General features: G+C 46.4%; 1 protein-coding gene across 12 annotated transcripts in view; it reads left to right on the forward strand.

Moving 5' to 3' along the window:
- The first annotated feature begins 3,398 nt into the window (after window positions 1-3,398).
- PLEKHG3 (pleckstrin homology and RhoGEF domain containing G3) overlaps window positions 3,399-20,928 on the forward strand; it is a 39,716-nt gene continuing 22,186 nt past the window's right edge. The window contains exons 1-3 of one of the 12 annotated variants that reach the window (XM_064486029.1): window positions 7,941-8,359; window positions 9,159-9,268; window positions 9,929-10,033. The gene's annotated coding sequence lies outside the window, so the exon portion shown is untranslated. Of the gene's footprint in view, window positions 3,534-3,661; window positions 3,819-7,940; window positions 9,269-9,928; window positions 10,034-20,928 lie in introns of those variants that run through there. The other 11 variants (XM_064486032.1, XM_064486030.1, XM_064486033.1 and 8 more) reach the window with 11 other exon arrangements.

Consider the following 20,928-nt stretch of genomic DNA (forward strand, 5'->3'; position numbering starts at 1 on the left):
AATATTCCATTGTATAGATTATTTATAATTTTGTTTATCCATTCACCAGCTGATGGCCATTTGGGTTGTTTCTACCTTTTGGCTATTGTAAATAATGCTGCTACGAACATCTGTGTATGAGGTTTTGTGTGGACAGATGTTTTCATTCCTCTTGAGTATATACCTAGGAGTAGAATTGCTGGGTCATATGTTTAACCTTTTGAGGAATTGACAGACTATTTTCCAAAGTGGCTGCACCATTCTACATTCACTAACAGTGTATGAGAGTTCTAATTTCTCCACATCTTCCTTAGCACTTATTATTATGTGTTTTTGATTTTAGCCATCCTAAAGTGTATGATGTGATATTTCATTGTTTTTTTGATTTGCATTTCCATGATGGCTAATGATATTGAGTATCTTTTTTATGTGCTTATTGGTCATTTGCATGACTTCTTTGGAGAAATGTCTATTTAGATCCTTTGCCTATTTTTAAATTGGGTTGCCTTTTTATTATTGAGTTGTAGGAGTTCTTTACATATTCTAGATGCAGTCTCTGATCAGATATATGAATTGCAAAATCTTTCTCCCATTCTTTGCATTTTTTCACTTTCTTGATGTCCTTTGAGGCATAAAAGTTTTGAATTTTGATGCTATCCAATATATCTGTTTTTGTTATTGCTTCTGGCTCACACTTTGAGAAATATTGCTAAAATGTAACTTGAAACTGGAAGCTTTGAGACCCAAAGTTTGGCGGTGCTTTATAGATTGCCTTTGACAGGGATTTCCTCCAAGTTTGGGATTTCATTCCCCACCCCAGTCAGTCCTTCCTCCTACTCTGGGCTGGAAGCACAGAGCCCATGGGGACCTTCACCGTGTTTACATCCCCTCCCTCTCCTGAGGTCTACCACAATAGAGCAGCTGAAATGACAGTCTGGAAATGTCCTTTATTGTGAAAACTCAATGGCCTTTGTCTCCGGGATTTGAAATTTTGATGCAAATGTTGGCAGCCAAGAGTTCGGAAGGGGAGGGGAAGGGCTGGGAGAAGAAACCCTGCCATTGATTTCCATAGTGAGTCATTTCAACTCTGTGTTGTCTTGGTTTTCTCACCCATAAAATGGGGGAAAATACCCCCATCTCCCCATCTCAGTTGGGGGTACTTTGAAGATGAGTTAGAACACTTTGGGATCTTAGATTAAAGGCATTACTGAGGCGCAAGATGTTATTAAAATAATAAATGACTTACTGGCAGAGAGGATGAGGCCACTAAAGCAAGGGGCAAGAAAGAGGCTCTGAGCTGTGGAGTGGTTTCTGTCTAGAGCTCCTGTGCCCAGACACAGAGTTTTATTCTTAGAAGTGAGATTGTGTAATTTCTCACAAACTGGATTATTTCATCTGAATTCAGCATTGCTCTACTGGGTACGTCCTCTATGACTTCTGCCATAAGGAGAGAGTGCACTTTTTTTTAGGAAGTAAGATATACATTAAAACAATTGAAAACAGAGCAAGACATTATAATCAAGTCCTGAACTAAATAACAAGTGTCAAAAAGAGAGCAGAATAGTTAATGGTGAAGAGCAGAGTCCCCATTTCATGAATCCTAGGTCTACTTCACACTAGCTGTGTGACCTTGCCTCTGTTTCTTCTTCTGTGACTGCAATTGTTGGTGTAAAGAACTTGGAATAATGGCTAGCACATAGTCAGCTCCAAAGGTTGGACCTGTTGGGGATCTTGTCAGGCTCTGTTTTGCTGGCTACTTAAACTTGGGTAAGTGGCTAGATCACTGATCCTCAATTATACTATCTGTAAAATGGGCATAAGGATACGTAGCAGCTCACAAGGCAGCTATGAGGATGGAGGGAGACAATGTTTGTAAATAGTATTGCAGGAGCCCTACAAATGGTAGGCATTCACTGAAAGGTAAGCTTTCACTAAATGAGCTACTATTACTGTCAGTAACCAACTAACAGCCCTGGCTGAGGAGTGAGGATGCTCTCACTAATGGCTTAGTTAAGTCAGGGGCCTTCTTTGGAAGCTAGAATCTGAGGTGGGCAGGAGGGGATTGATAGGATACCGGTGATCAGAGAAGAAAGCAGGATCTAAGAAAGGCGGAAGCCTCAGAACCGACTGCTCTCTGGGAGGCAGGAGGGGACCGGGCCTTCTCACTCCCCCACCAGCTCGAAGACCGGCCGGCTGTATCTGGCAGAGCGGCAGCGACTGTTTACCTCCGACGCCCCTTCCGCAATCTCGGCTTTCACCTTCCCAGTCGGCGAGGGCAGGGCTCTGCTAGGCTGGAGCAGACCCTCCCTCCCTGAGGAATGTGCGACCCTCCCTCTCTGAGGAATGTGCGTCTGGCTTCCACGGCCGACCAGGCCCAGCGCCTACCTCTACACCCGTTCCTCCCCGCAGTCGGTAGCCAGGAGCCCAGCTGGCTTTCCCCACCCTCCGTCAGGATCAAGTTTCAAAGTCACCTGAAAGCCATTTCCTTCCTCGCACGCCTCTCCCCGCCCTGTAAATCACCTGGGGCTTATGTTTGCATGTAGTAGCTTATTTTAATTTTTTGGCTTGTTTTGTTTTTTAACGTGAGATCTGTTTGTCGTTACTATACACGCTTGTCTCTACTGGATGTCAGATATACCCAGTGGGTCTGATATCAGTGTACCATCCCTCCTCCCTAGGAATTGGTGGTAACGCCTAACCAGTGGGACTTCTTCTGGGGGTCCCATCCTGTCATGCTGGGACAGCATCTTTTTTTTTCAGCAACTTTATGGATGAATTATTTCGGGTTTTAAAATGTACACTCGTGCCCAAAACCCAAGCTTATTGACTGTCCCTGTGCCGTCCTCAGCCCCTCGCATCCCAGGTGTGCACCTTTCCATGCCCATATGATTACATACAGACATAAAAACAGGAGTCAGGTTCTCTTCGTTTTACAAAAATGGGTCCTTTATTACACAGGTTTCTGCCCCTTGTTTTTTCCCACCTAACAGTATCTTGGTGGACTCCCTCCAACTTATCGGCTTCTTCATCTTCCTTGTCAGTTTTTGAGGTCTGGATTTACAACTGTAAAGGGTCACGGGGACCGAATTTCAGTGAGGAATTCAAGACGTGCCTTTCTGACTCAGAAAAGCCGAGGTGACTTGCTCTGGTAGGATTAGGACTCCCCAAACCGATCCCAACTAGTGACTCACTTGAAAGCCCCCTTTCCTGACCGTACAATGGTGGCAGTTTTGGCCGTCCGGTGCCCTCTTCGGAGGCGGTGCTACCAGGTATGTGACACCAGGGTGACCCCCACCACGTGCGTCTTTGTGTTAGCGCATCTAGGTTGCTCCGGGGCGGCTAGCTTTCCGCCGGGAGGACACTGCCGCGACGGCGCGCTCACCCCACCTGCGGGAGTTAATCATTAGCGGTGCGCGAGCCCCACCGCCGTCGCTGCAGCCTTTACCCCAGGTTCCAGCTCGCAGCGCCGCGAAGTTTCCCCCGGCCCCCGCCGAGCCTCCAATCGCGGGATTCCAGCCTCGGGCCCGAGTCTCCACCCACTGGAAAAATTCCTGGTGCGTCCTCCCTCCCTCCCTCCCTGCCCCCTCCCGCGGCAGCTCCCGCTGGCTCGGCCCCGACTTCCTGCCGGGCGCTGGGAAGGCGCGCGCGGGCTGGGGTCCCCAGGGGCCGCGCTCGCAGCTGGCCGCGCCCCCTCCGCCAAGGGGCTGGCGGTGGGCGGGAGCGGCCGGCAGCCTCGGCCCCTTCCCAGAGCGACTTTCAAACTCGCGCCCGCGTTGCGGCGGCACCTGGGCGGCTTCGCGCGCCGTGCGTTCCGGACCGGGCGGGACGGCCACTGCACGGTGAGTGTCCCTCGGTTCTCTCCACGCCCTCTGCCAGTGCAGCGGGCGAAACGGCAGTGCCCGGAGTGGTTTTTAAGCCCCCACCCTCCCAGTCACCCGCCCCAACTCCCAGCGTAGTGAGGACCTCCCCGGGCGGTAGAGTGGTGCCTGGGATCGCGAGGGCTCCTCACAGGGCCACCCTCCCGGCCGAGGGCTGGAGCGCGGGAGGCTTGTGCAGGAGACATTTTCTGTCCTTTAGCCCCCACCCCGGAAACGCAAGAGCGAACGCGCCCGGTGGCTCCCAGAGGGTCATTTTGAAACCCGGGAAGCCCGCGAGGCTGCGCCCACTGCGCGCTCGGTTGCCCGAGGGCTGGTCCTTGCTTCGGACTGTTGGCCTGGGCAAGGTGGCCTCTTCTGGGGAGGGGCCCGAGCCTCTGGTCCTGGGAGCCCGAGAGGCGCCAGCAGCCTGTTCCGGGTTGGTGCCACACGGTACTGGCTCTGGGAATCTCAGCTCGCGTCCTGGAGGGATTAGAGTGGGTGCCAGATAGGAGGTGTCGGGGAGCCGACAAGTACAGAGGCCACTACCTGCCACTGTTCGTCTCGACCTCCCCCAATACCGAAATCGTTCTGGTTAACTTTCTCCCTATTCTCAGTACTTTGGTTTGCGAAACTAGGAGAAGGCGTGCAAACTTGAAAATTTCAAGACGTTTTTAGGTAGCTACTTTTACTCTTTGGAGCTGCTTTTGAAAACAAAAGGAAGAGCGGAGTGGGAAATGTAATGGTGGGAGGCTGGAGGGGTGTGGCCTGGGGTGGGGCGGTGTTACAGGCCACCGTAAGAGTTTCATCCTTGAGGTCACTCGCTAAGCTTTTGGCGGGTGAAGGGGCCTTCTCCTGCTCTGGAGCTCCCAGGAGGAGACCTAGACTGCATCACCCTAGAGGGAACCCTGGACCGGCAGCCTGGAACGCTAGACCGGGGGTTCCCAGAGTCTCCTCAGACATGCCTCTGCACACAGCCCAGTCACACAGACTTTGCTCAAGAAATAATGAGCAGGGAGAGTAATGACAGCTGGGAGGGCTTCCCACTGAGCCTGCCTCCCTTCAGGAAAGTATCTTTCCAGCCTCTCCTTTGCTGGACTGGGAGTGGAATCCTGAGTGTCTTAGCCTAGAGTGACTTCACCCCAGCCATTTCCAACAGAAGACTTAGGGCATAAGAACCCAAAAAAGTTGTACCCCTTCTCTGTGTTATTCATCCTCTTCTCTGTGGTCCTGGGATGCCTCATCTCATCTCCTGCTGTTAATGCTCCTTCTGCCTCCACTGTCTCTCACTTTCTTCCCAGAAGGCTGGGCAACCCCTTGGCTTCCTGGGTACTTTGCTCTGGGGATGGGGCAGGGAGTGGGCATGCGGTAGACCAAGTCCTAGAAGCAGAGGGAGTGGTTTGCTTAACAGCTGCCTTGAGGGCTTTTCTACTACCTTTTATTAGAAGTGGTATATGAAGGAGAGTAGAAAGAGCACTGGCCTGGGAGTCCAGCACAGGATTTTTCCTGAGTTTTAGTCCTGACTCTACTGAATGGCGTCAAAGATTGGTAGAGTTGCTTGGGCTGGAAGGCACCTCAGATGAGCCCTATTTCATTTATACACGAAGGCAGCAGGGTCCAGAGATGTGAGGGGTTTTGAGCCTGGTTCCTGTTGGCCAAACAGGGACCCGAACTCAGATTTCCTCACTCTAATCCATGCTTTTCTCCACATGACCTGGGCAAATCATGTATCTTTTCTGACCCAGTTTCCACCTGAGTAGGGTTGAGTACTTGCCTGCCCTTCCTCATAGAGGTGGTGATAGGGATCAAAGGAAGCCCCGTATGTGGGAAAGTTCTGCATAAACTCCTATAGGAAATAAAGGGCTCACTGTGGCTGGGAGGGGCCCTCACAAGCTTTGCAATTTGCTTGATACGTCCCATGTGTGCCACAAGGAGATAGTAGATACTGGGAGCCAGTGGTGGACATTTACACCCGTGGCCTGTAATATCTTAGCTCCAGGGTAAACATTTGCCTTACCAAATCCACAGCTATCCCAGGGTCACTGTGTTTACACTGGAGATGGCCAAAGGCCATGGCCTGAGGGATGACCTGGGGCAGGAGGGAAGAAGAACTGTGTTCCAGATGTGTGGCTTGCCCCTTCACCTCCACTCCCCTCTCGGAACCTTCTGAAGACTCTGGTTCCAAGCCTGGGGGTTGCTACAAGCCCAGCTGAGCACTGCCCCTGGAGGGTTAATTGTGAAGCCACTTAGCTGTTCCCTGTTGTGCTGGGGATTGAGGGGACTCTGTGCTGGGGAGGGTGTGGCCTTTGCAGCTGCACTGAGGGCTGTCTTCAGCTCCTCATTTGCCCCCTTCCTCCCCACCCCAGGCTGCCCCTCTAGCCCAGTCCATGGCTCAGTCCAGCCTCTCTGGCCAGCTGCATGTCCATAGGCCTTTGTCTCAGGGTTGCAACCCCGCCCTCCCCAGCAGAAGCCCTCAGGCTGAGGCCCTGGCAGCTGGAATTCACTTCTGCCAGCAGGAAGGCTTTCCTGGAGTCCACAGGGGACCTGGCCGACCTTCATTTCCTCTTGTAGGTCCCTCTGGGGCCTCTCACTTGCCCCAGGCCAGATTCTCTCACCACCTTTTCTCATCTCTCTTTTCTTCCCTGAACAGAGAGATCATCCTCCTTTTCTTACTACACACCACCTCTTAGTTCTGTTTTAAAGTATTCATTCATTTATTCAACAGGTTTTTTTTGGTGGGGGGCACCTACTATATAGGAAGGCTGGATGCAGGGGACTCAACAGTGAACAAAATATAGGGCAATCATTGTCCTCATGAACAATGATTTTTAGTAGGGGAACCTGACAATAAGTGAAGTAGACAATTGAAATGGAAGGCAAGTTAATGATAAGCAGAGAAATATGATGGGGAAGGTGGATATGAATTGTCAAGGAGGGGGTGAGGTGGTGTTTTAGATGGGGTGACCTGGGAAGCATCCTGAAGAAGGGATATTTGATGATGCCTGAAGGAGGAATTTCTCTTCATCTCTGATTTCCTTTTCTTGAAACCCAGTTCAAGCAACTCGCCGTGGCATTGAGGAGGAGGGATTTGGAACTGCACGCACCGGGAGTTCAGATCTGGGCTTGATCCCTGACTAGTCCTGCATTGCTAAACTCTTTGGAGCCTGTGTTTCTCACCCGTAAAATGAAGTTAGTCATCATACCTACAGTTTTGTGAGACAGAACAATGAGCTAACGTGTGTTAAATGCTTAGCAGAGCCTATGGGGGTGTTCAATAAGTGACAGTCTTTTATTTCATTATTTTCCCAACCAAATTCTCCAGGGATGGACCAACACATTTAATGCTATAGCTAAAGACTCTAGATGAAAAGCTTTCCATTTCAGGTATTAGGCAGGTGGGGAATGAGAGGGAGGTGAAAGTGGAAACTCTAGTTAGTGCAGACTTTCTAGTCATGAGACTTTTGTACCCTATCCCAGACTCCGGACGGTTGAGGATGTGGGACTCCCAGGTGTGCGCACTGCTTCTTCTGCTGACGGGTGAGCTGGGGGCATCCCTGAGCCTCCCCTGCTCTGGAATTCCCCTTGCTTCCAACCAGCCTGATGAATCACACCTTCATCCCTGGCCTTGCTAGTCTGCCTCACAGCTGGGAAGGCTATCTGTCCCGCCCACAGCGTCCTGTAGATTAATTATGCTCAGAGCAGGAGAGAAAGGGGTGGTGAAAATGAGGGAAGGGCAGGGGAAAGCTGGGCAGATGGTGGGTGGAGCTGCTATTGGAGAGCCTGCAGAGGTGCAAGAGGATTCTGATGGAGGCTCAGAGCGGCCCCAGGAAAAGTTTCAAAAAGGGTCCACCGTGGACCAGCATTTTGAGCAAAAGAATGGACACACGCTGAGTGCTCAGAGTCTGGCTGGACTCTGCTCAGCTCTGCTCCCACCCAGCCGATGTGAAGAGTCTCTTCCCCTCTCAGCTGGAACCAGGACCTCAAAGGGAGGAGCCTGATCTCAAAGCCTGCTGTCAGAATCTGCGGTGGGTGGTTTCCTGGGGGCCTGGCTCAGGAAGCAGAGATGAGTGGTGGAGGGCAAGGCCCAGGGAAGTGGTCATCAGCCAGACCACTCCCTCTGAGAGCCCTGTTGCACACCCAGCCAGGCAGGCCCTATGGTAAAGGAACTTTCCGGGCTTGCTGGTTCGTGCCTGGAGACTGGGTAAAGCTAGATATAATCTGGCTTCAGAGGAAGTGGCAAGAAGGGCCCCGAACAGCCCCAGGGGTGTTTGTGATGTTGGGTGACCTCACGTCTGAGGAGAAAGAAAACTGAGAGGATCAGCTAACGTGAGATAAGAAGGAGGTGCATCCAGAGACCTGGCAGCCCCTCAGGGTTGGCTGTCTGAGATAAGGCTGGCCTTGTTAATGGGGCCTCTGTTTTGTTTTCCTTATTTTGATGAACAGCCCTCTGAAGGCAGGAACTGCTTGAGTCATCGTTCTTGGCACATAGCATGGAGTACAGCGTAAAGTGTGATCAACAGGGCGTGGTGAGCTTGTGCTGGGGTCCCATTGTGAGAGCAGTCTGGGCTCAGTGACCTCACCTGCTCCAGCTTTTGTTCCATGGGGCTGGGGGAAGAAGGCAGTGGTAGGGGTCGTGCTCAGCCCTGGGTGGGCTGTTGCCACTGGGGATGCCAGCCAAGGAAGAATGGGGCTTTTGCAATTATTTTGCTGGCCTTTGGGGAGGGAGCGCTGGTTTAAGCACAAGAAATGGAATTTTAAAGACCCTCGAACTGTTTCATGCTGAGCAGCCTGGGGCTGACCACAGAACCTGAATGAGGTTCCAATGGGCACAGTGGTGACTGTGCGTGTAGTCTTTTGGGAAATACAGTTTGAGGGTCCTAGAGGTTGCTCTGATTTTGCTGGAGTCTGGCTGAGAATGGAGGGAGGGATGCAAGAGGAGTGAAGTCTATTTTACTCCAGGCTCTCAGGGGGAAAGATGGGTCCTGCAGGGACTGGAAGCTCTTAAAAACTCATATCCTCCACTCTCCAGGCTGCAAGACTCTGTGTGTGCATGTACAGAAATCCGAGGTTCTTGAGCAACAGATGGCAAGTGTTTATTGAAAAGAAAAGGGAACTAGTATTCTTGTAGCCTCTGTTCCTCTGTGCATTGCTACATCCCCAGCGCTTGCTGCATAGTAAGATTCCGATATTTGCTGAATAAGTACAACCCTACTGAGTGATAAAACTCTAGGAATTAGATTTTTACGCTCTTCACAAATATTCTAGTCCTATCTGAAATTGTGTAGGATACAGTGTAGGATTCTAAGAAGTTGAACCTGTGGTCAGCTGCTCTCTCACAGGGCCAGGCAGCTTGTATTCCTCCAACCTGGACAAGGGAGAAGGTGCCTGGGGTCATTGGGACCAGTCCTCCTAGGCCTGCTAGAGTCTGCTCCCACGTAAGTTGGGTCCAAAGTGGACAGTAGAGTGTGCTTGTAGTCTTGGATATAGTTCATCCCATAATATGTCCCATAATATCCCATAACACCTCTCTTACCCTGTTCAGGACAGAGCCAACCTAGCAGCCTTGAGTATCTGCAGATAGCCAAGAAGACTTCTGATGAGCTTAAGTTTCTGCATTTCTTTCATACCAGCCCCCTTAGACCCTGTTTACCTTTGAAATGGGAGTTGTGGCATCCTATTTCCAAACCCATACTGAAAGGAAGCAGCAAAGGCAAGAGTGTAAAAAGATGGGTGTAGAGAGGGAAAATAACCACAGTGCAGCTAAGAGTTGACAGTTAAGAATAGATGAAGATCCCAGTACCTCCATTAACTAACTAACTAACTAACTAACTAACTAACTAACTAACTAACTAACTAAAAACACACTATGGAAAGTAAGCACTAGGGTAAGAGCCTGGGGTCATTTATGTAGAAGAAATGGCTTGGCACACCTTGGCCCTTGGAGGGATCATCATTTTGATAATTGATGCTTTGCTGGTAATTGTGACCCTGAGTCATCAAGAAAAGGTTAAATTATGTTCCTTTGACTATTTAGGGAGGTGGGGAACATGTTTTTAAAAGCTGCCCCAAACAGATTGACTAAAATTTTTTTAAAGTGTTGCTCCTTAGGTGATAATATCACCAGTCCTCTCAACAAGGCCAAGTAAGTGGTGATCTGCCTCCGCCTCACACCACAGATAAGGAAACTGAGTCCGCACAAGGTAGGTCTCTTGTCCGGGATCACTCAGCTAAGACTTGGCAGGAATGAGGACTGTGCTTCTGAATGACTCTGGAGCACATGGTCTGAGCTCTACCCCTGACTGTTTGGAAACTGGGCACCCTCTTGAAAATGTGGCTTTTTGGACAGCTCTCTCTGCAGGGGTTCCAGCTACTGTGTTATAGTAGAGCCAGGATGGGCCCAAACTTAATTCAGCTCCACCCAGAGCAGACTGCCAGTTATCCCAAAGGGCACTTGCCTCCATGGAAACAAGAATGTCTTCAATACATTTACATTTTAAGCACCTACCTGGGTGCCACACAGCACTTTCTGAGGCCAGAAAATGAAAGGGAGGAGCTGCAATTTCAAAAATCCCAGGCCTCTTTCCATCAGGAGCTTTGTTCCTTTGTTTTGGTTCTGGATGCTGCTGAAAGATGCTGTGCTATGCAGTCTCCATGCTGGTTGTTCCAGCTGGCCTCCTGGACGGTGGGGCCCGCCCCTGCGTGGGAGCCCCCACCCCCATGTTCCCACCAACCAGGTCTGGCAAATGGTGATTTTTATCCTATTTACTTCTCATTTACTGTAGAGATAGAATGTTCCAGATACAAGTGAAGCTTCCTTTTCCTCCCCAATCCCTTTCTCTTCCCTCACTCCCCAGAAGTAACATTCTCGTGAATATAGTGTTTATCATTCCTATGCCTGTTTTAAGACTTTTTATTGTTACCTGTAAGTAATTTATAGTATCGGGTTGTTTTAATTTTGACATGTGTAACATCATGTTGAATGTGCTGTTCTTGAACTTGCATTTCTTTATCCAACTGTTGAGATTTATCCATATTGACACATTTAAATCTAGTTTATTATTGAACTGTTAAATAGTATCTATTGTATGATTATATCACAGTTCCCTTACTGATGGACATTTAGTTTGTTTCCATTTTCTTACCACTATAAGTAATGCTGTATTGAACACCCATGTGCCAATCTTCTGTCATGTATGTCAGCACTGGGATTACTGCATGTTAAGTTGTGCTTTTCAAGATGCTGCCAAATAATGTCCCCAAATGATTTGTAACCAACTTATGTTCTTTCCAGAAAGATGAGAGCCCCTATTTCACTAACATTTGGATTGTGTCTTTTAATCTAGCAGATATAAAAAAGCATTTAAAAATTATTTTATAAAATGGTTTTTAGAATTAGCACTTTTGACTGTACATAGGGAAGAGCACTTTTCGTGTTTATTGGTCAGTTATGTTTATTATCCTGTGAGGTGTTGCCTTTTATATTTAAAAGGATTATTTTTTAACCAGGTAATGCATCCACATAATTCAAACTGCAAAAGAGAACACACTGAAAAGTCCAATGTCTGTCCCCTTGCTCCAGCTCCCCACCTTGCTTGCGACAAGTTAGAGGTTCTTGAATATTTTTTCAGACTTTTAATTGCCATTGCCTTTTTCGTGTTGATTTTTAGGAGTTTAAAAACATACAAGTAGAATATCTATATATGTTAAATAAATGATAATCTTTCGTAGGTTGTATTCATTACATGTAGCCCTGGATTATTTTAACCTTATTAATAATGTCATTTTTCATAGGGAAGTTTTAATTTTTTTTAAAACATCTTTTTATTGAGTTATAGTCATTTTACAATGTTGTGTGGGAAGTTTTAATTTTAATGTTGTCAGATTTACCAGTCTTTTGTTTGCACTTTCTCTGTTTTGTTCAAGAAATCTATTCCTACTCTGATTTTAAAAAGACTATTTTAACATATTTTCCTTTAAATTTAAGTTTTGCTTCCACACTTACATCTTAAATTCACCTGGAATGTATTTTCTTTGTGTGACTGGTGTTCAACCCTGGCTACACATTAAAACCTCATGAGGAGCTTTAGAAAAAGTACTGATGTCTGAGCCTCATTTCAGATCAGACCAATAAAATAAAAATATCTTGGGGTGCGGCCCAGGCATGGTTATGAAATGCCCCAGGTGACTTTTATGTCCAGCCAATGTTGAGAACTACTCAACCTTGTAAGATGGAACTGATTTTATTTTTTCCAGAGGAATAGCCAATTTTTCCAGCACTAGTTATTGAATAGTCTGTACTTTTCCTGCTGACTTATTACTTATAAGATTTGATTGATGGATAACTTTAATGAGATATATTTCACATATCTTTAAATTTACCCATGTAAAGTGGTTTTTAGTATATATTCAGAGTTGTGCAACCATCCCTGCTATCTTAAACCATTTTTATCACCCTCTAAAAGAAACCCTGCACCATTAGCAATCGTTTCCCATTTCCCATATCCCCTAGTCCCAGGCAACCACTATCCACTTTCTGTCTCTGTAGATTTGTCTATTCTGGACATTTCACATAAATGAGTTTATACAATATGTAGTTCTGTTGACTAGCTTCTTTCATTTAACAATGTTTTTAAGAGTTGTCCATGTTGTGGCATGTTATCAGTTCTTCATTCTTTTTTTATCGCCAAATAATATTTCATTGTATGGGTATACCACATTTTCTTTTTCCATTCTGCAGTTGATAGACATTTGAGCTGTTTTCACTTTTTGGCTATTATCAGTAGTGCTGCTGTGAACAGTTGTGTACAATTTTTTTGTACACAACATATAGATGCCCTAGCTTCTATATGACCTACTGGGAGATGATTATTTATAAGGTAACTTTTTGAGGAACTGCTAAATTGTTTTTCAAATAGGCTACACTATTTTACATTCTTACCACCAATGTATAAGGGCTCTAATTTCCCCCACATCCTTACCAACACTTGTTATTGGACATGGTTTTAATTTTAGCTGTCCTAGAATGGGTCTGAAGTGGACTTAATTGTGCTTTTGATTTGCATTTCCTTAATGATTAATGATGTCGGGCATCTTTTCCTGTGCTTTTTGGCCATTTATATATCTTCTTTGGAGAAATATCTATTCAAAATTTTGCCCGTGTTTAAATTGGATTATTTGTTTTTTTATTGTTAAGTTTTAAGTTTTCTTTATATATTCTAGATACAAGCCTGCTATCAGATTTTTAAATACTTTCTTCCATTCTGTGATTTGTCTTTTCACTTTTTCCTCAAAATTTAAACTTTGAATTAAAAAAAATTGAGATATAATTGACATATATCATGTTAGTTTCAGGTGTACAACATGATTCACAATTGTGTACACTGTGAAATGATCACAATAAGTCTAGTTTCTTTTACTTTCTTGATAGTGTTCTTTGCAACACAAACATTTTGCATTTTGATAGAGTCCAATTTAATTTTGTTGTTGCTGTTGTTTGTTTCTTTTGTTGCTTGTGCTTTTGGTATTCTAAGAAACCTTTGCTCACTCAAGTTCCCAAAAATTTACCCCTGTGTTTTCTTCTAAGAGTTTTATAGTTTTAGTTCTTACATTTTTATAGTTTGAGTTCTTACATTTAGATCTATGATCCCATTTTGACTTAACTGTTGTGTATTGTATGAGCTAGACGTCCAAATTCATGCTTTTGCATGTGAATATACAGTTGTCCTAGCATCATTTGTTGAAAAGACTGTTTTCCTGTTGAATTGTCTTGGTACCCTAATGAAAATCAATTGACTCTAAATGTAAGGTTTTATTTCTGTATTCTCAATTCTGTTGCATTAATCTATATGTCTATCTTTATGCCAATACAATACAGTCTTGGTAACTATAACTTTACAGTCAGTTTTGAAATTGGGAACTGTGAGTCTTCCGTGTTCTTTTTCAAGATCATTTTAGCTATTCTGGCTCCCTGGCTTTTCCATACAAATTTTAGGCTCAGCTTGTCAATTTCTAAAAAAAAAGTGCCGGCTAGAATTTTGAAAGAGATTGGATTGAGTCGTCTATAGGTCAATTTGGCGAGTATTGCTAACTTTAAGAATGTTAAGTGTTTTGATCCATGAACATGGGATATCCTTCCATTTATGCAGGCCTTTAGTTTCTTTCAACAGTGTTTTGTAGGTTCCAGTACACAAGTCTTGCACTCTTTTTATATGCTTTTTTGCTGCTATTATAAATGGGATTGTTTTGTTTCTTAATTGTATTTTTGGATTGTGCACTACTAGTGTACAGGAATGGAACTGATTTGCATATTGAGCTTATATCCTGCCACCTTACTGAATCATTTCATTAGTTCTAATAGTTTTGTTAGTGGATCCCTTAGGATTTTCTGTATACAAGATCACATTATCTATGAATGGAGATAGTTTTTCTTCTTCCTTTTCAATCTGGATGTCTTTTATTTCTTTTTCTTGCCTAATTTTCCTGGGTAGAACTCCAGTACAGTGTTGAATAGAAGTGTCATGACAAGACATCCTTGACTTATTCCTAATCTTAGGGGGATAGCATTTCTTCTTTCTCCATTAAAAGGAAGTACCTGTGGGTTTTTTGTGGATTTTCTTTATAAGACCAAGGATGTTCCCTTCTGTTCTTAGTTTGTGTGGTGTTTTTATCATGGAAGGGTGTTAGGTTTTTGTCAGACAGTTTTTCTGGGTCTGTTGATGTAATCAATTGGTTTTGTACTTTATTAATATCTAAAATTATAATAATTGATTTTTGGATATTAACCCAGTCTTGTATTTCTGGGACACGTTCACATGGTCACAGTGCATACTCCTTATATGTTGCTTGATTTAGGTTGTTAGTATTTTGTCGAAGGTTTTTGCAGCTGTATTTATAAGGGATATTGGACTGTAGCTTTCTTTTCTTATGCTATCTTGTCTATTCCTGATATCAGGCCTCACAGAATGAGTTGGGAAGTGTCCCTTCCTCTTCTGTCTTTTGGAGGATTTTGTGGAGAATTGGTATTCTTTAAATGTTTGGTAAGTTCATCAGTGAAGTCATCTAGTCCTGGAGTTTTTCTTTATTGGAAGTTTGAAAATTGTTAATTTAGTCTTTTTACTTAACAGATCTCTTCAGATTTTCTGTTTCTTCCTGAGTCAGTCATTGGTTTATGTCATTCTAAAAATTTGTCTAGGAATTTCATCTCAGTTATCTAATTCGTTGACATGTAGTTGTTCATGGTAGTATTTCTTTATAATCCTTGAAGATATTCTTTTTTGTCTTTGGTGTTCTGCATTTGTACTATGTATGCTATGTCTAAATGTGGACTTTTTTTAAATTTAACTTGGTTGTGCTTTCAATCTGAGGACAAATGTCTGTCTTCAGTTCTGGAAAATTCATATATATTCTGTCTTTGAAAATTGCCTCTCCCTTATTCTTTCCTTTTTCTTCCTATGAAACTCTATGTTCATATTTTCTATCTTACTCTTTATACTGACTTCAGGATGATTTCCTCAGTTTTTTTCCATTTCACTAATTCTTTAGCTGTGTTTAATTTCCTATTGAACATACCTATTGGATTCGAAATGTCAATATTATATACAGTTAACCTTTGAAAAATCTGGGTTTCAACTGTGTGAGTCCACTTATACACAGATTTTTTTCAATAAAATATGTACTGTAGTACTACACAGTCTGAATCCATGGATGCAGAACCACCAATACAGAGGGGTGACTGTGAAGTTATATATGGATTGTTTACTGCGTGTGGGGTCTGTGCCCCAACCCCCATGGTTTTCAAAGATTGACTGTATTTTATTTCCGTTGAGTACTTTTTTCAAAGTCTTTTTCGGATTTTTCTTGTGTTTCTTGCTTTTGGAGTACCAATTTGTTCCATCCTCTGTCTTGCTTGTCATTGTTTGTTGTATTGTGTGGCTTGTAATTTTTATACTGAGCTCCTCTTTGGTTGTAAAGAGTGGGATGCTTAAAAAGCAAGATATTTCGGTAGTCTGCACTTACTGTGATGATGAAGTCTAGGACAGCAAATGTGTGGGTGGGAGGCTGAGGTCGGGTAGAGGAAAAGATTGGCAGAGGAGTTTTGCACATTTGGCTGCTTCTTGTCATACAGGTCTCTCTGTCCAAGAGTCAGTCACCTTTTCAGAGCCTTCCCAGGCCTCTCGACCTACCAGTCTCAACCTCCCAGTCATGCTGTCTTTCCTCTACTTTGTCTTCTTCATAACACTTATCGCTATCCAGAAACATATTAACTATTTGTCCACCTTTTGTTACCTTCTTTCGAACTGGAGTGTAAGCTCCATGATAGCGAGGATTTGTCATATTCACTGCCATGTCCTCAGCACCTGCCATATGGTTTGTGCTGTCCATAAATGAGTAAGTCTGAGTAGTCCTGTTTTCTGACAGGAAATCGTCTCAGCTTTCAGCTGGGCTGGGTCTGAGCAGGCAGCAGAGTCGAGGTGTACACTTGGCTCTCTATTCCGAAACCTTTTTCTGGGCCTTCACTGGAGATGTCTTTTTCTCCCGTTGTAAGAGCCCAGAAAATGCCATCCATCCTGTGTGCTTCAGCCTTCTGGCCAGAGTTCCACAGCTGCCAAAATCAGTAGTAGGGATTTGAGTGCCAGAAGTCCTGGTGGGGAAAAAGGCACAAACCCCCGGAAGGTCTGGTCCTTACCTTTAGAAGGCTGTCAATGAGTTAAGATGGCACTCACAGAAAACAGGTTAGGATGCTTGCCCAATCACTGAGCCAGCTGTGTAGATTAGCGCCCCTACTGTGAGAGCTTGTGGTAGAGAAGGCAGCCTGTGCGCTGGCCCCTGGGTGATCTGCCATCACAGAAGGAGGTTCTGGAGGCGTCTCCAGGTGAGTTAGGAGTTCCCAGGTGCCTCCATTTTGGCCTCCTTCTGAGGTTGCGCCATGCTCTAGGAACCTGTTCTGAGCATAGCGTTACTAGTAAAAGGGCAAAAAGTGCCTGCAGGTGTTCCCAAGAGGTGGGCTACGGATAACCCCTTTCCATCTGTCTTGGCTCTATCTCAACACCTTGATGATAGGGTTGGGGCTTGAGGAATGATGGTGAGCACCGGAAGCATGGATTCCAACAAACCCTGGCTTCCCCACTTAACCTTGCTGCACGGCCCTGGGTGAGAGAGTAAACAGCTCTGCCTCATACGATTGTGGTAGGGAGATTTTATGAGCACAGGCCTGGTATACCCTAATAAAATGCTGGTTGATACTATCCCAACCTGGCATCTTGGGGAGCCACTCGTGCCTTAGTTTCTTGATCTGTAAAATGGGGCTAATCATACCTGATGCCCCCCTCCCCTGCCCTGCCTCTGGCTGTTGGAAGGGTTAATATCCTTAGGCTTTGAGGGCCTGGGGTGGGGGAGGAGCTGCATAAATGGGTTATTGTTGTGTTGGTGAATGATCTGGCTTTGTTCAAGTGTCTTCAGTATTTGATTTCCCAGCAGTTAGTGTCCCCTGACTTTACTTGCTGGGGATATTTGCATGTCTTCAGCTGCTGGTGGCCCTCACCTGCCTGGCTGTGGCCTCAGTCCTCACCCAGAGGGGACCTGCCAAGTTGGGGTGGGAAGCTGCATTTCCTCTGTTAGGGCCCCCCCAGGAATCAGGAATGAAAGAAATGCAGAAAGTATGACCCACACGCGGAACTGATTCTGAATAGGACCGTTTATTGAAGAGGTTTTGCAGGAGGCGGCGGGCGCTTTAATTCCCGAGGCTGTTGGTGGCAGCTCTGTGCTTGCCCAGAGCCTGTTAACTGCTCAGCTGCCGGTGCTTGGCTGGGGAGAATGCAGCTCCCCGGCCCCAGGCCTCCCTCTTGGTGCTCGGATGGGAGCCCTTTTGAGGAAAGTGGTAGGTACCCAGCTGGGCCAGGCCAGGGGGTATGAGTAGGGAACCAGGAACATCCCAGCTCCGGGCCCCAAGTCTTGCCAAACTCTCCTGTGAAACCCGGCCAGCCACAGGCTTTGGGGCAAAAGGTGAATTTCTCCCTTGGGGCTTCAGAAACTGAGAGCCTCACAGGTGCAGATGTAGGCAAGTTGGTCCTTTTTTTCTTTCCTTTTTTTAACTTGCCCTGGCTTCTTCCAGTTGATTTGTCCGTCATGGCCGGGTAAGAGCAAGATAATCAGTCCTGTGTTCCCTTTGAAGCTACTGCAGTGGTTCTGTGAGGGGGTTTCGGAGGGTCTCCTGATCTCTGAGATTCGGAGTTGGGTGGTTAGAGGAGGTCGCTCCCAGAGGGACCCAGCACACATTCACACACTGGGAGAAGCAGGGTTAATCTCCCCCTTCTTCCTGAAGTTTCCTTTTCCCAGAATCCACAGAGGGTGGTTATTTTGAATAAAATCAAGGCATGGAGGTTGAACAGGTGAAAGGAAGCTCTCCCCAACCCTGTCTCACCCTTGATGGACATCACCAGGCAGGGGCAGTGGCCACCACCTCCAGAGCTCTGGGCTACAGGGAGGCCACAGGGCAGATTGCTGCCCTGCCTTGGCTTGACCTTCAGTCCTGAACCAAGACCTTGCTTTTCCAGGAGCAGGACTCTGCTGCCTGGGCCATGCCATTCCATGCCATGTGTGGCCCCTCACCCCCAGAATTTTGGGTTTGGTGACAGCTGCACAACCCCCCCAAGTCTAGTCTGTGTAACTTCTTAGCTGAGGCAGAAAGCTGCTCTCCTCCCACCTGGGAACTGGTTGGATGAGTTTCTCTGGGCCTCCCTGGTTGAGGCTGCTTAGAAGAGAAGGCAGGGACAGGGTGGAGGGTGGAGAGGGGCCCTCATAGGCTCTGTGAAATAGGGATCTGGGCAGGGTAGGGTAGTGTGGGAGGCCCTGCTCTCTGAAGGGCCGGCTGCCTTTGAGAATTGACCTTGTTGCGTGAGTCTATAAGCTCTGCCTTGGAAAATCAGTTTCCTAACTTCTGTGGGTCAGGTGCCAGGCCCAAGGTCAGTGTCCAGGGCAAGGAGTGGGTGTTGGTTGGAGCACTTCTTGCTGTCATGACTGAGGGAGGGCCAGGGTGCTTGACTGATGGCAGCAGTTTATACAAGGGGAACTGCTCACATCTACACACTTCTGGGTCTGGGTGCTCTTACTTGGAATTGGAGACCAAGGTGCGTTTGGGGGAGCTGCCCTGCTGGCAGCCTTGCCCCTAATTCTAATTTTCTTGGGAAAGGAAAGTGAGAATTTGGGAAGGAAAAATTCTCAGGTGGTAAGATGTACACCGACCACTCCCCTAGCCCAGCTGGGAGCTGGTGATCTGGAATCCCAGTGGGAGATACCCTTCGGTTAAGCCCTGGTATCTCAGTTTCTAGACTTGGAGTCCTCCTGCTTTTGGGAGCATTTCATTTATTGTAGTTTCACGTGTTCACATTTATTCAGGGCCTCGTTTCTTCCCCCTCCGCAGGGGTTGGGATAGGTGTCATTCTTCTTTCTCACACATGCTCCCTGTCTCTCTCTTTTTCCTCCTTGAAGCTCACTGTAAACAGTCCGCACCTACTTGGGCTGCTGGATTCTTCTTGAGCACTGGCTACGTGGACCCCTGCAGCCATAGCCCCACCTGGCAGTCTGTACCTTTTTAGGGAACATTCTCGCACCTTGTCTCCCAGAGTCCTGATGGTGGTTCCTCCATGCCTGGTGAGGGAGCCCTTTCCAGGTCCTTTTGGGATTCAACTTTCCATCCATGCTGCTGCCTTTGCACCAGATGCCCTGAGAGCTCTTCTTCACCTGGCAGAAGCTGACTCTTCCTGCAAGACTCAGCTCGAATGTCACCTCCTTTAAATCTGCTCCAGTCCCCCAGGTGGCACTTACTACTCCTTCTTCTGTCTGAAGAGTTTACGGGTTTATGGTACTTCTGTACCAGCTCTCAAGGCACTGCTTTGTGGCTAATCTGTTGATATGGCTATTTTTCCTTCTAGAATTTGGTTCCTCAAAGACAGGGACAATGTCTTATTTCTTTCAGTATCCCCAGGGCCTGGCATCATGCTCAGAAGCGTTGACCTCCTGTACTGCTCTGCACCACCCTCTATTTCCTTTTGTTACTGATGCGCTCGTTTCTCCTGCTAGAATGTCAGCTCTCGGGAGCGGGCTCTGTGTGATTGGACTCTGTGTGATTCATCTTTGTATCACCCACAAGGCTGCCACAAGGTCTTTGTGCAAAGTGGGTGCTTGAATATACTTGTCCAGTGAATTCTGCAGCTCATGACTTGGGAAGGGCCAGCAGTGTTATCCCTAAATGAGAGGGTAGACCCTGTGATGCCGATTGCTCACTGCCCTGCTCCTTATCGTCCAGGTTAGGAGCAGAACTAGTGCTGCTTTTGAACCGTGCTGGCTGGAATCCCGCGGCTGTTCGTACACATTCTGCTGCTTTCCCCTCTTTGAGATTCCCTGTGACTTAGAAAATGGGTGAACACCAGGGCTTTTCGCAGTACCTTGCATCTTTGTCTTCTGTCCTGACTCTTCCACGTGTCCACTCTGGAGCTGGATTTTGTTTTTTTCTTTAAAACCGAAGGACTAGTGTCAAGGGTGGTTTATGCTGATCACTTCTTTGTGCTTTGCAACCTCATGTTGCCTTAAATTCTGTTCCTGCTCAGGCCTGTTGTCCCCATGTCTGTGTTCCTCTCCAGCTCCTAGCCGCACATGCCGTCTCTCCCTGTGGAACCCTGAGGAATGTGCCCTGCCTGCTACAGCAAAGGACTCTGACTCATTTCTTCTTAATCTTCTGGTTTGACCTTCTGTGGGGCATGGATATCAGACTGTTTTCCCTTTCCAGCTGAATTGCTTTATATTTGCCCTAATGAGATCCTGGTCCGAATCCATGTTGGGATCCTAGATGATGGCTGATTGGCAGGGTCGGGGTAGAGTGGGGAACGGGAAGGTTAGGTCATGCTGATTCACCAAGTTTAGCCTGTATCTTTATTATTAATTTGAGATGTGGGTAGATTTTTTTAGACATACATTGGAAGAACCTCTTGCCCTGGTGCTTGTGGAACAAACTCTATTCGTCCGTCCTCAGCGTTGCTGCCATTTATGGCGGGCCTACTGTGTGCCAGATGTTGTGCACACTGCTCTACTTGTATCGTCT

This window comes from Camelus dromedarius, chromosome 5 (assembly GCF_036321535.1).
Source record: "Camelus dromedarius isolate mCamDro1 chromosome 5, mCamDro1.pat, whole genome shotgun sequence".
Taxonomy (NCBI): Eukaryota; Metazoa; Chordata; class Mammalia; order Artiodactyla; family Camelidae; genus Camelus; species Camelus dromedarius.